Below are 15,324 nucleotides of genomic sequence, written 5' to 3'. Positions count from 1 at the left end.
TCCTGATATTTCAGCCCAGCCCAGAGGAAAGGGCTTTTGGGCAGCCATCCATCCTGCCATTCCCAGCCAGAAGAAGGGGTTTCTGAGTTGCTATCCCACTGCTCCTGCCCAAAGGGAGGGGCTTCCAGGTCACCATCTGTCTGGCCGCTCCCGGCCCAGAGGTAGGGGCTTCTGAGCCACTGTCCCACAGCTCCTGGCCCAGAGGAAGGGACTTCTGAGCCACTGTTCCACCTCTCTCAGCTCAGAGGAGGTGAGCCACATGGGTGCCAACAGCACTGCCCCCCGCCACTTCCCCAGGTCGAAATGGGAAGACATGTAAATAAGTCTCAAAACCACACGTTCAGATCACCTAAAGCAAGCTCCAAAGGGAAATGAGATGGAACACTCTGATATTGAAGGACCTGGACCCACTGAACTGGCAACAAAAGAGGATGTGGAAAAAATGAAATCAGAAATAATTTCTCAGATAACAGGAGAGATTGTGCCCCTAGTGCAAGACATGATTAATAAATCTAGAGAGGAGCCAAGGAACATGATGGAATCCCAACATAGGAAACAAATGGAATCCATAAAACAGATGCAAATACATTTGCAGGAGATGAAAAACTCCACTGAAAGTCTACACAGCAGAATGAGCCAATGAGAGGACAGAATTTCAGATACAGAAGATAAGATTGCAATTAGTGACCAGGAAAAGAAAAATTGCTTCAAAATTGTAAGGGAACATGAGAAATCAATCCAGCAGCTGCTAGATGGTGCAAAGAAGAGTAACATAAGACTGACTGGAGTCAAAGAAGAAACAAGAGAGAGTGTAGATGACATAAAAAACTTTTCACAGAAGTGATGGCAGAAAACTTCCCAAGCAGGGGAAAAGAACTTGACATACAAATAAGTGAGGCATATAGGACTCCAAATAGCCTTGAGCAAAAAAAAAAAAAATCTACACATAGGCATATAATTGTTAAGATTCCAGAAACTCAACAGAAGAACAAAGTTCTACAAGCAGTTAGAGAAAAGAAACAAATCACATACAAAGGAAAGCCCATCAGAATCACAGCAGACTTCTCAACACAAACCATCAAGGCAAGAAGAGCTTGGAGTAACATATTCCAAGCCCTAAAAGAAAACAACCTCCAACCCAGATTGATGTACACTGTAAAATTATCTTTCAAAATTGATGGAGAATTAAGATACTTTCATGACAAGGAGCACCTTAGGAACTTCATGAATAACAAACCAGCACTCCAAAGAATTTTACACAATATCCTAGGAACAGACATTGAGGATCACAACCCCAGGAAGCAAAGCACAGTGAACCCATCTGGCATGACAAGAAATTAAATGCAAAGGGCGAGAACCCAACAAAAAGAAAACGTCATGGTAATGACAAGTCAATACATTGCAGTTATAACCATCAATGTTAATGGTCTCAATTCACCAATCAAAAGAAATAGACTGGCAGAATGGGTCAAGAAGCAAAATCCAACAATATGCTGCATACAAGAAACACACTTGATTCAAAATGAAACTCATAGACTGAAAGTTAAAGGGTGGAAAACAATACTTCATGCAACGGGAACCAAAAAAAATGCAGGAGTAGCTATCCTCTTTGCAGATCAAGTAGATTTAAAACCAACACTGATTAAGAGAAACAAAGAAGGACACTACATCCTTTTAAAGGGAACAATCCAAAAGGAAGAGATGACAATCATAAATATCTATGCACCAAACACTAGTGCACCCAACTATATAAAACAAATACTAATGGACATGAAAAGTCATATATGCACTAATAAAATTGTAGTGGGGGACCTCAACACCTCACTGTCACAAATAGGTCAACTAGGCAAAAAATAAGTAGTGAAATACTAGGACTCAATTGAACTCTTGAACAAATGAACTTAATAGATGTTTACAGAGTCTTCCACCCCACAAAATCAGAATACACATTCTTCTCAACTGTACATGGGTCATTCTCCAAAATAGACCACATACTCACACATAGAACATGTATAAGTAAGTGCAAAGGAATTGAAGTTATCCCCTGTATATTATCAGACCATAGTGTGATGAAATTGGAGATCCATAGCAAAAGAAACTTGAAAAATTTCATAAACACATGGAAATTGAACAAAACACATCTGAATAACCAATTGGTCACAGAGGGAATTAAAGAAGAAATCAGACAGCTCCTTCAAGTAAATGACAATGACAATACAACATATCGGAATCTATGGGACACAATGAAAGCAGTCTGACGAGGGAAATTCATAGCAGTGACTACACATATTAGGAAAACAGAGTGACCCCAAATAAACAACCTGATGCTGAACCTCAAGCTTCTAGAAAAAGAAGAGCAGGACAACCCGAAAGCTCATACAAGGGAGGAAATTATAAAGATCAGAGGAGAAATCAATGCAATGGAGACTAAGAGAACAATACAAAAAAATCAATGAAGCCAAATTGGTTCTTCGAAAGAATCAACAAAATTGACAAACCCTTAGCCAACCTTATCAGAAAAGGGAAAGAAAAGGCCCAAATCCATGCAATTAGGAATCAAAAGGCTGAAATTACAACAGACCCAGCAGAAATCCAGAGGATCATCAATACCTACTTCCAGAACCTATATGACAATAAGATGGACAACACAGAAGGAATGGACAGATTCCTAGATACATATGAATTACCAAAGTTGAATGAAGAAGACCTAAAATATCTAAACAACCCAATATCAGCCAATGAAATTGAAAACATAATAAAAAACTTACCAACTAAGAAAAGCCCAGGCCCTGATGGCTTCACTGCTGCATTCTACAAGACATTTAGAGAGGAAATACTGCCACTACTGTTTAAACTCTTCAATGAAATTGAAAGGGAAGCAATACTCCCAAATTCTTTCCTGGAAGCAAGCATCACCTTGATCCACAATGCAGAGAAAGACCCAACTGAAAAGGAGAACTATAGGCCAATCTCACTAATGAACATAGATGCAAAATTCCTTAATAAGATGCTGGCAAATAGCATGCAGAAGATTATCAATAAGATCATACACCCTGATCAAGTGGGATTCATCCCAGGGATGCAGGGATGGTTCAACATACACAAATCAATCAATGTAATACACTATATCAATAGAGCCAAGGACAAAAACCATATGATTATCTTCATAGATGCAGAAAAAGCATTTGACAAAACCCAACATGCATTTATGATAAAAACCCTACAAAAAATTGGAATAGATGGTCTCTACCTCAAACTGACAAAAGCCATCTATGAAAAACCAACAGCTAATATCATACTAAATGGTCAAAAACTGAAATCCTTCACACTAAAATCAGGTACAAGACAAGGATGTTCACTATCACCACTCTTGTTCAATATAGTTTTGGAAACATTGGCCAGAGCAATTAGACAAGAGAAAGAAATAAAAGGAATAAAGACAGGAAATGAAGAAGTCAAATTGTCATTTTTTGCAGATGACATGATACTGTATATGGAAGACCCCAAGAATTCCACCAAAAGTCTTCTAGACTTAATAACCATATTCAGTCAAGTAGCTGCTTATAAGTTCAACACACAAAAATCAATAGCTTTCCTCTACACCAATGACAGACTCACTGAGAGAGAAATAGGGCAAATAATTCCTTTCACAATAGCATCCAAAAAACTGAAATACCCAGGAATCAACCTAACAAAGGAAATCAAAGACCTCTTCTCTGAAAAGTATAGCACTCTGAAAAGAGAGATTGAAGATGATATCAGAAAATGGACAGACATCCCCTGCTCCTGGGTAGGAAGGATTAATGTAGTGAAAATGGCCATACTTCCAAAACTGCTATATAGATTCAATGCAATTCCAATTAAGATCCCAGCAGCATACTTTACAGACCTTGAGAAAACAATCCAAAAATTTATTTCGAACAAGAAGAGACTCAGAATAGCAAAAGCAATTCTAGGTAACAGAGACATGGCACGGGGTATCACAATCCCCAACTTGAAACTATACTACAAAGCTACTGTGTTAAAAACAGCATGGTACTGGTGAAGAAACAGGCTTGAGGACCAGTGGAACAGATTAGAAGATGCAGAAACAATGCCAGACATACTCAGCCACCTCATGTTTAACAAAGGTGCCAAACACCCTCACTGGAGGAAAGATAGCCTCTTTAATAAATGGTGCTCTAAAACTTGGGTTTCAACTTGCCAAAGATTAAAACTATGCCTATATCTCTCACCATGCACAAAACTAAAGTCAAAATGGATTAAAGATGTAAATATTAAAGCAGAAACGCTGAAGCAGCTGGAACAGAGGTTAGGTAGAACTCTTGAAGACATTGTGTAGGAAAAGATTTTATGAACAAAACCTCAGTTTCACATGAACTAGCAAAAACTATCTACAAGTGGGATCTCTTCCCATTAAAAAGCTTCTGCACAGCAAGAGAAACCACCAGCAGTGTGAAGAGACAACTCACAATGTGGGAAAAAATCTTCCCCTGCTCTTCCTCAGACAAAGGTCTACTATCTCGAATCTATAACAAACTTGAAAAGATCAGACCTCCCAAATTTAAAGACTCAATCCAAAACTGGGCATCTGAAATGGATAGACATTTCTCAGACAAAGAAGTAGAAATAGCAAATAAATACATGGAAAAATGCTCAACATCATTGGTCATTTGAGAGATGGAAGTGAAAACAACGCTGAGATTCCACCTCACCCCAGAAAGAATGGCTGCTATCAGGAAATCAACCAATAACAAATGCTGGCAGGGCTGTGGGGAAAGAGGAACTCTGCTCCACTGCTGGTGGGAGTGTAGACTGGTGCAACCACTGTGGAAATCAGTATGGAGATACCTCAAAGAACTAGGACTGGAAGTCCCATTTGACCCTGCTATTCTACTACTGGGGATCTTCCCTAAAGAATTAAAAGTATCATACCACAGTGATATATGTGCACCCATGTTCATTGCAGCACAATTTGTAATAGCTAAAACTTGGAAACAGCACAATTGCTCATCAACTGCAGACTGGATAAAGAAAATGTGTTTTTTTTTTATAAAATGGAGTACTACTCAGCCATAAAAAAGAGAAATTAGAGACATTTTTAGCTAAATGGATGCACATTGAGGCGATACTCTTAAGTGAAATAAATAGGATACACATGTATAAATACTGAATAGTTCCTCTGGTGTGAGAAACTGAAAGTGTAAATAAGGACTAAAACTATAATAGGTAATGTGAAATACGAAGAAAAGGGGCAAAGGGGAAGGAAGGGGGAGAGGTAGGGGAAAGGAAAGAAGGGAACGGAATGAATATGAGAAAATGGAAAAATGGAAACAAAATCTTTGTGAATAGGGAGGAATGCAGGGGTTGAAGGGAGGGCTGGGCAAGGGTGAAAAATAAGAACCAAGAGAGATTATGTAAAGGCGCAAATTTCCAATGATGAATGTCATTATATTGTATACCTAAAATGTACCAATGATTAGAATGAATAATCAATAATGCCAAATAGGAAGAAAAGGTCCAAAAGGGTAGGGGTAGTGGGAGGGGCAGGGGAAAGGAAAGAAGGGAAAGGAAAAATGATGAGAAATGGAAAAAATGGAAACAAAGTCTTTGTAAGTACGGAAGGGTGGAGGGGGTGAAGGGAAGGCTAGGAATGGGGAAAAAATAAGAACTAAGAAGCATCAGTTAAAGGTACAAGTTCCCAATGAGAAATGTAAATGTGTTGTATACCTAAAATGTACCAATAAAAGAATTTAAGAAAAAAAAAGATCCTGATACTTCACTATTTGTGAATCATTGTAAAATAAATTAAAAATGAGGCCTGGCTCCAGTGCTCACTGCATTCAAACTGTATTGCTCTTGCTGCTGGGACATCTGGCACTCTCTCCACAACAGGGCCATCAAGCTGCCAAGGCTAAATGAAGTTTTGCTGATTCAATGTGCTCCTCCTTTGAAGAACCCTGTCAGGAATGTTGGGCTGTAGTGAATAGAGATGTACACTCTTCAGGCCTCTCCCGTTTTTTGCTGTTGTCCATTAAGGATGCTGTTACTGTTTACTCATCTGTAGCTCTGAGTTAGAGGCACACTGTCAGGACCTGTTGCTCTTTGCTCAGAAACCACTCCAAAATCCTCCCTTGCCCACCACAAATGATGGTATCTGACCTGTTTATAAGAGCCTAAATGCCATCTTGGGTGCAATTACACAGGCTGGGAGACTTATAAGCATTTTCCAGATCAGATTCATTGTCTAATGAGGTCATTAAGGAAGCAAAGGAAAGGGAGTACAGGCTCTCTAAAGGCAATTGCATGCTGGCAAAGAAGGCTACACATCTGACCAAATCACAAGCATCACTAATTCAGTGGCATTAATCAACAGGCCTCATAGCTGAGCTGAATTCTCTGCTTTCAGTTGGAAGGAAAGAACGTGTTCTCCCAGAGAATACTTGGATAATTGGAAGAATTATAGAAAAATACACTATTCCATTTGGATTCAGTACTAATTGGAATGAGCCAAATAATCAGCTCACGAACATGAAGCATAGTCCTCACCTTTCTGCTACAAAGAAGAACATTTTCCTACATAATGAGCCCCTCTAGACTCTTCATCAATGGTTAGATTGGCTGATCCTCCAGAGCACCCTATGGGATGCTCCCGTATCATTTCTTCTGCCAGCCCATTTCTAACTCAGAGGAAGACAAACTCCTAATTCCACTGAAATGGAAAAGGATCGGCCCCACAGCTTGGCTGGGCTTTTCCTAGCCACAGAGCTGAGGAAGAGGTGCCTGTTTCAAAGGACTGATTCATTAGAGTGAAATCGATCTATCTGAGGAGCTCAGAATCCAGAACAACATTCTTGGGTGATTTCTGTGCCACCCTTCAATAAAAGCCTTCCACTTCCTAAAAGCCCAAACACTCAAGGCACATAGAGTTGTACTTATTTTGTTCATATTGATAGATGAGATTTCATGCTCCTCCTGGAGAATGAACACTTGAATTCTTTTCCACTGTTAACAGCCAAAATAACCAAATCTGTTTCCTCTATGTAAGAATTCAAATTGTATATTTTTTTCTTCTCTTAGATCCACAGTTTCAAATTATTGTACCCATCCACCCATACATCAGTCTGCCTTATCTTGTCTGTCTTGTCTTTTTATTGAGTAACTAATATGAATTAGTGAAGCTCTGTTAATAAATTTGTTTCAGTTAGAATAATTAAATTACTTGCTCAAGTCCCATATCTATTAAGTGATAAGGCTAGTATGTAAACCTAATTTATCAGACTCTAGAATCTAAACCATGATATGTGTACTGAAAATGTCAAGTTCCAGAGACAGATCGGTTAACAATTGTAAATATAATAAATTTCTAAAATACATTTGAAAACATCCATAGGCCCTTCAAGATTAACACCAAGGCACATCATTTCTGAAATCCTCACTTGCATTCAGCATGTGTCTACAGGGCTTGCATTCCTCCAAATACAGCTTTCCACCTAATGTGTTATTTTCCTTCTCTGCCTCTGCCTTCTGACATTTCATCTCCTTTCTCTTTTTTTGCTAACAAAATCTTCTGGAAAGAATCCAGTCAACTCAGAAAGAATGATATATGTTTAGGTCATCTCAGCAATACTTCTATTTTATCTGTCTGGCCAATTTCCTTGCTGTAAAAAGGGAACTGCCAAGGTAATGGAGAGCCTCTTGTAGGGTCTCAGTATAGACAAATACCATCCCCAGTCCTCTGTGTTCTGCTCTTCCCAAGGATAACATCACTGGTCTCGCTTAGACCTTTTTCTTAGCACAAACTACATTTAAGAAATATTTCTGGAAAGATGTGATCTTGTAGTTTTATTCTCAGTAGATACCTTTTTTTCTGATAGGCTTTGAGTGCTGTTTGTGAATTGCAATGTAAGAAATGTGCACCTCCTATTTGGGATGGTTTTTAAAAAACTACTTTTGGAGAACTAGTGTGATTGGAGCATGGGCTGGGTGGAACAAAAAGAAAAGGAATAGTTTATTCAAACAAAGTAAATGAGAGGAAGAAGAGATACGTAAACAGCAGGTAAGACTGAAAATGAGATGGTATCTCTGAAGATAGAACATATATTTGGACATAATATCTTAGGTTGTGTCTTTTATTAAGGCTTAGTGAACTAAGGACATTATGGTTAAATTGTCCTCATTTTAACAAAAGCCCAAAGCACAAGTCAAAGAAGTATCTCTTCAATGGTAGAGGCAGAATTTATTAATACCATAGAGATAGTATATTTTGCTGTACCGTGATACCACATGCCTTGGAACAACAACAAGTAAAAAGCTGAACAGACTTAAAAAATCAACAACTCTTCTAAGAGCTGAAGGAGAGGTGAGGACATTGGGAAAACCATTGCCCCTAAGATTGGGAAGACCGAAAGATGAATATAGAGAGCCTCAGCTTAAAAGATCAGAAGTGAAATAAATAGGACACACATGTGTAAATACCAAATAGTTTCTGTAGTGTGAGAAATTGAAAGTGTAAATAAGGATTAAAATGATTAAAATGAATAACTGATAATTTGAAATAGGAAGAAAAGGTCCAAAGCGGTAGGGGAAGTGGGACGGGAAGGGGAAAGGAAAGAAGGGAAAGAAAAAATTATGAGAAAAGGAAAAAATGGAAACAAAGTCTTTGTAAATAGGGAAGGGTGGAGGGGTGAAGGGAGCACAGGGAATGGGGAAAAAATAAGAACCAAGATACATCATGTACAAGTACAAGCACCCAATGATAAATGTAAACGTATTGTATGTATACCAAAAATGTACCAATAAAAGAATTTAACCAAAAAAAAAAAATCAGAGACTCGCAGGTAGAATATAGTGCAAGAAACAATTCCAGGTCTTGCAGTGAAACTATATTGCAATTGATGAAATGTTGAAAGCTCACAGTGTTCAACTTAGAGTTAAAAAAAAAAAACTCCAGGGAAACTCACACAGGTGTCCCCCAGTTTTTTGAGATTTACCTCCAAAAAACCGGACCAAGTTCTTCTAGTAAAAATTCCCTGTGCTTCTAGCAGGGATAGAGGAAAGGGAGCCATCATGAAATGTGAGAGCACTCAGTTCTTCTTAACAAGACCTGCCCTTGGAGAAACTAGTTAACTAGAGACCACCCTGCTGATGTTTTGTAAGAGTCTAACTTAGAGAGAAACACTGAAGCCCAAGCGTTTATGAAATGGTATCAATTTACTGGAATCTCTTTCAGAGACACTAGCAGAACCTGCCTAATTCTGAGACCATCGTTAACCTAATACAAAAATCAAAGACATTAGAAGTAAAGACAGCAACAGATCAATAACTCTTATGAACAAAAATGCAAAAATTCTCAACAAAATGTTAGCAGTTCAAATCTAACAATATACAAAAAGATTTATAGACAACAACCAAGTGAGGTTTACCCTAAGTACATAAGACTGGTTTGACATTTGAAAATCAATCAATGCAACCCATCACATAAAAAAGAAAAATAGAATAATCACATGATAGCATTAATAGATTCAGAAAGAGCATTTGAAAAAATATAATACCATTCATAGTTTAAAAAAATACTCTCAGTCAGGTAGCAATACAGGATAATGATGAGAAACTGAAATCTTTCCCACTAACAATAAGTGCAATTCAAAGATGCCCATCACCACTCCTTTTAATCATTACACTGAAAGTTCTAGCTAACACTTTAAGACAAAAAATGAATTAAAATAGAATAGGAAGGAAGACATAAAGTTGTCTTTATTCTCAGATGGCATGACCAACTATGTGTATTATCTGAAAGAATCAAGAAAAAGCCCTGTAACTAATAAGTGATTATAGCAAAGCTTTGTAACATACAAGATTAATATACAAAAGTCACTCAGTACTTTCTAGCAACAAGAAAGTAGAATCTGAAATTAAAAGCACAACTCCATTTACATATGAGAATCAAACTAATAAAATATGTCAAGAAGATCTACATGATAGGTGTAGCTCAGTGATAAAGCCCTAGGTTCAAATCCCATGTCAGTGTGGTGGTGGTGGTGGGGACTCTGATGAACAAAATCAAAGAAGAAATGAAAAATAGATATCCTAATATTCTGTATTCACGGATAGGAGGACAAATATTGTCAAGGTATTAGTTATTCCAAACGATTTATAGATTTAATGCAATCTAAACCAAAATCATAGCAAATTATTTTATAGATATTGACAAACTGATGCTAAAGTTTATATGGGGAGGCCAAAAAACTTAGAATATTCAAAACAACAGTGAAAGAGAAAAATAAGATTTTTGGAATACTGACACTACATTCCTTCAAAAAATACTACAAAACTATAGTAATAGTGGCTATGTCCTATTGGTGAAAGAACAGACAATTAGATCAATAGAGCAAATTAGAGAACCCATAAATATACCCATGTAAACACAGTCAACTAATTTTTGACCAAGAAGCAAAGACAGCCTTCAACAGATAATGCTGGAACAACTGGAAATATACACGCAAAATTTAATACAGAGACAAATATTAAATCCTTCAAAAAAATCAACTCAAAATGGATCATACACTTACACGTAAAATGCAAAACTATAAAGTTCCTAGAAATAACATAAGTGAAAAGTTAGAAGTCATTTGGATAAGGAAACAAATTTTCTAAAAAGATTCAATACCAAAAGCACATTGCATAAAAGAAATAACTAAAGAAGTCTGTTGTGCGAATACAACATCAATAGAATTAAAGGACAAACCATAGTCTTGTAGAAAATATGTGCCAAAGACACATCTGATAAAGGATAATCCCAAATATATAAAGAACTCTGAAAACTTGACAATAAAAACACAAACCACCCAATTAAAAATAGGGCTAATAGATATTTCACCAAAGAATATACCCAGATGGCAAATAAGGATATGGCAAGATGCTCCACATCATATGTCATCAAGGAAATGTACATTAAAACAAGTTAAGGTACCACTACATACCTATTAAAATGGGAAAAATCTGGAACACTACCAAATATGTTGAGGATGGAGACCATTATTCGTTGCTGGTGGTAATAAAAAATGGTACAACCACTTTGGAAGAGAGTTTGGCTGATTCTTATAAACTAAATATATTTTTACCATCTAACCAAGCAATTACACTAATTGGTAACTCAAAAGAAATTAAAAACTCATGTTCACTCAAAAACCCAAACCTAAAAATGGATGTTTTAATAGCAGCTGTATTCATAGTTGACAAAAGCTAAGGAAACTGTTACCTTTTAGATGAGTTTACCCAGCTTTTCTATAACAATTAATTGTGCCTTTGAAAACAATATGATAATTGAGCAATGGGAAATTAGAGTAAATACCAATAAAGGAAGATTTAATATTCACAAGTGTTGATTTGGCCCAGGCACTATGTTATGTTACACCAAGGTATGCATTGCATGCTCTATTCACTCCAGAAATTAAAATGGCATGAGGAGAACAGTTAGTCTGATGAAAATGCCCATGCGATGGTATGTAAAATGCAGAGTACTGTAGGAGCAGAGCAGGGACCAAAGCAAATTGCTTATGTCTAAAACAAACAAAATGAATTTATCCATGCAGAGGAGCTTCCAATAAATAGTTTCCATCTTTCAGATTATATTTATTTCTATTTTTGAGAGTCTACTTCAAACCTCTATTGGACTTCTAGGTGAAGTATTCTTCTTCTATGACACAACAGGACAAAATAAAAGATGGCTAAGTGACTTGTAGCGTATAAGGTAGGCAATTTTGTGAGAAACTTGTTTGAATTTTACTCTCTATATATTCACCTCTTCACAGTTTAGAGTAAGCAGCCAGTCTCCTAATAGTGTCTTATTTCAGGGAGTCTATCAGGGTAGAAAACAATTTTCCTGAAGCCAAAGGCTCTTTCTGGGCATCTAACCCCAAAGTTCATGGATGTGATTTTTCCCTTTAGCGTACCAGTAAAGATAAGCAGTGGCAATAAAGAGGCAAGTGAATTGAAGATGAACCTTCAGCCAGGACCAAGTGATGTTCAATGAACAACAAAGCTTCAAGTAGGATAATGGAAGCTTCCTCCAGAGAGGTAGGCATTCAATGACTATCAGAGTTCCCAACCCAACCAGAGTTGGAAAGCAGTATACAAAGGCTGGGAAAACTAGTAACACATATCAGGCATATGTCTGAAGAGGATTTCCTGAAACTTCAGAAATTCAAAACCCTAAGGTTTTTAAGATAGATACTTGGAAATGTATTTAAAGAGATAAAAAGTTAAAAGTAAAGTAGTTCTAATACTGCAAAGTAAAACAAAAATGTGACTTGGTTAACTGAGATTCCTATAGGCTAAACTCATTTCTTTAAAACTAAGTCTTCATTAAAGAAGCTCCATGGTAAGGAGAATAGTAGACTTTAGTCATAATAAGTCTACATGAGTTTTTGTCTGTAATTCTAAGAGATTCTAATGTCAGTATCTGGAATCCTAAGGACTGTAATGATGGACCTAAAGATTTGAAGGACCCATAGAAATTGAAATGCACAATAGGTTTCACAGTTGAAGTCAGTCATGTATATTGATATACATTAGGCAGACTTCAAATTTTGAAGTACTTTTCTCTCCCACTAAAAATGTAATGCTCTATATAACTGAGCAAAATTCTTTACTTAGATATTCTAAAACATCTGCCCAAATGGATATGAGAAAATGGTGACTTGCTAGGAAATATTGTTGCATTAGTTATCTTTGTGACAAAATAATTGATGTAATCAGTTAAATGGAGGCAAGATTTATTTTGATTCAGTTTGAAAGGTTTGAGTCCATCATCACTTGGCCCTGTTGCCTTGGGCCTGTGGCAGCTCAGTGCATCATGGTGGGGACACATATCAGGGGCCTATTCACCGCATGAGAGGCAGAGGTAGGGGAGGCAGGGTCTTAATATCCCCTTCATGAGGCCACCACCAATGAGTCAACTTCCTGCCAGAAGGCCCTGCCTTCTAAAGGTTCCACCACTGTCCCATGGCAGGACTGAGTACCAATTTTTAACACATGGGCATTTGGGGACATTTCACATCCAAACTAGAGAAATATTTAAGCATATTTGGTTCATGAGAAGTAATCTGAGCTATGAACTGATTTTTATAAACACACTTACTCTGATAAGGAGACTTTCTAGAAGTCCAGCTTTACTTGCATGAATGCTTTGTCCCTAAATCTTGACCAGAATCAAGTTCTTCTCTTACTAAACCTAACTATCCGATATCAGGGGATTTCAAACAAGAGGCAATTTTGATTCTCAAGAGACATTTGGCAGTGCAAAGAAACATATTTATTTGTTATAATTTTGAGGGTAGAGTAGGGGTTGCTATTAATTTATAGTGGGTAGGAGTTAAGAATGCTGCTAAACATCCTATGATCCACATGACAAAATATAATCTGGTCCCCAGTGTCAGTAATACCAAGGTTTAGAAACCCTGCTTCATACTGATAGCATGTAAGACAGCAGTGAGCTACTGCAGAGCTTTAGGAGTCAAACTAATAAATTTAACATGCAATGAATCAAACAGGAAATATGCAGAAATCATCATCTGAGGGTGAGTGTCCCTTTGGCAAAGAGTAGAAAGAGTAAGACTTGATAGAATAATTGATTGTATGACAATAACTGAAGCAGAACTATTTCAACAGAGTATATGTAGAAAATCAGTATCAGAGAAGCTGGTATTGGGAGTACTCATGTGGCACTTTTCAGAGGATTAGTTTCTCTGATCCACGGTGTAGTTTTCTTGTCCTTTGATAATGAAACTCTTAATGGGAGATGGATGTACCTGCGGTGGGTATCCAATGCCAGTGATGTAATGTTCCAGCCAGCATCTGTCCTTCCTCCACCTAAATTCTACACTCACTAAAACTTTGGATTATAATTAGTCTTCTCATGTATATAGTTCTGGCTGTTACAATGATCATAGTGATTGAATAAACTTACATTTTAGTTTCTTCACCAAGTAAAACTCTGTGAATTTGATGTAAGCTAGTGAAGCAGTCAAAAACCTAAAGACCTGGCATAGACTATGGTGAACATTCGAGAATAATTTCACCATAGCCAACCAACCAAATATTGTTACTAGGCAGTATCTTTCGTAGCCCAAAATATAAAATACCAGAAAGGAAAAAAAGAGGTTGTTGATTAATACAGTTTAATACCCACCCCTTCTATACATTTTTTTCTAATTAATTTAGAAGGAGGCTATGAAAAAGAATAAGGGTTTACTGTGAAACTCCTCTATAGCTTCTTATAGAAGAAGCTTAGTGTGTAACACACTAAATTATAGGTCAGTGATTTGTCCCTTTATATAGAGAACACTGTGTTCCATAAAATGTGAAATAGAAAAAGAATAGGAAAAGAATGGAAATAATGGAAAGAATAGAAAAAGGATAGGAAAAGAATGTAAAATATTCCAGAGGACAAATAGGAAAATAATTGTTTTTATGTTGGAACAGGGAAATTAAGGCTAAATTGGTCAGTGAGCCAAAAAAATTCCCACATAGCAAGGTAAGATCTTACGGGAATGCCTTGAGGTAAAGCCAATTCAATTAGTTTCTACATGTAACTGTCAGGACCCAAAAACTAGATGGAATAATGAACTGACTAAAACTTGTAATTGTAATTCAATGGAGGAAACCATTCATCTTGAAGATGGCAGTGTTCCCTACACTTCAGATTTCACAGACAGGAGACTCTAACAGAGGTAGGAGTAGGAACTCCCATGTAAAGTGGAAGAGAAGAGAACTATGTCTTGTAGCAAAAGAATACAGAGCTAGCTTATAAGGGAAGTTTATTCTTCAGCCAGTAGACTTCTCATTTCTGACCTACCCTCTGAAATGTGGATGCCTCTCTCATGCTTCAATCCAACACCATTTGAGTATATACTTCCAATATGATCACTGTCAAATTTCCTAGATTTTACCCAAAGAAAACATCAGTCAATCCTCTCATTTCCCTTTCTTATTTTGCAGCATTGTTTCTCACATAGTTTTCATCTTTGAATATATACTGCCTTGTGCCAAGGTCAGTAAACTTTTCTCTATAAAGAATCCAATAGTAAATATTTTCAACATTGAGAGTCACATTGTTTCTTCCACAGCTTTGTGACACAAAGGCTGCCATAGAAAATATGTAAGCAAGTGAGCAAGGCTGTATTCCAATAAAACTTTATTTATAAAACCATGGGGAGTGCATATTTTGGTCTAGGGGCTATAGTTTGATAATTTTTTTCATATGAATGATAATTATTTGATCCTATGTATGTTGTATGTTTGCATTAAAATATCAATCAACCC

General features: G+C 37.0%; 1 protein-coding gene across 1 annotated transcript in view; it reads right to left on the bottom strand.

The window, feature by feature from the left end:
• Positions 1 to 15,324, bottom strand: part of Agbl1 (AGBL carboxypeptidase 1) — an 832,602-nt gene that overhangs the window by 75,966 nt on the left and 741,312 nt on the right. The window lies entirely within an intron of this gene.

This window comes from Heterocephalus glaber, unplaced genomic scaffold, assembly GCF_053883595.1.
Source record: "Heterocephalus glaber isolate CG9 unplaced genomic scaffold, H.glaber_assembly_v1.0 deba00001531, whole genome shotgun sequence".
Classification (NCBI taxonomy): Eukaryota; Metazoa; Chordata; class Mammalia; order Rodentia; family Bathyergidae; genus Heterocephalus; species Heterocephalus glaber.
Note: the sequence above shows the minus strand (reverse complement) of the source record. Positions and strands in the feature narration are given on the sequence as shown.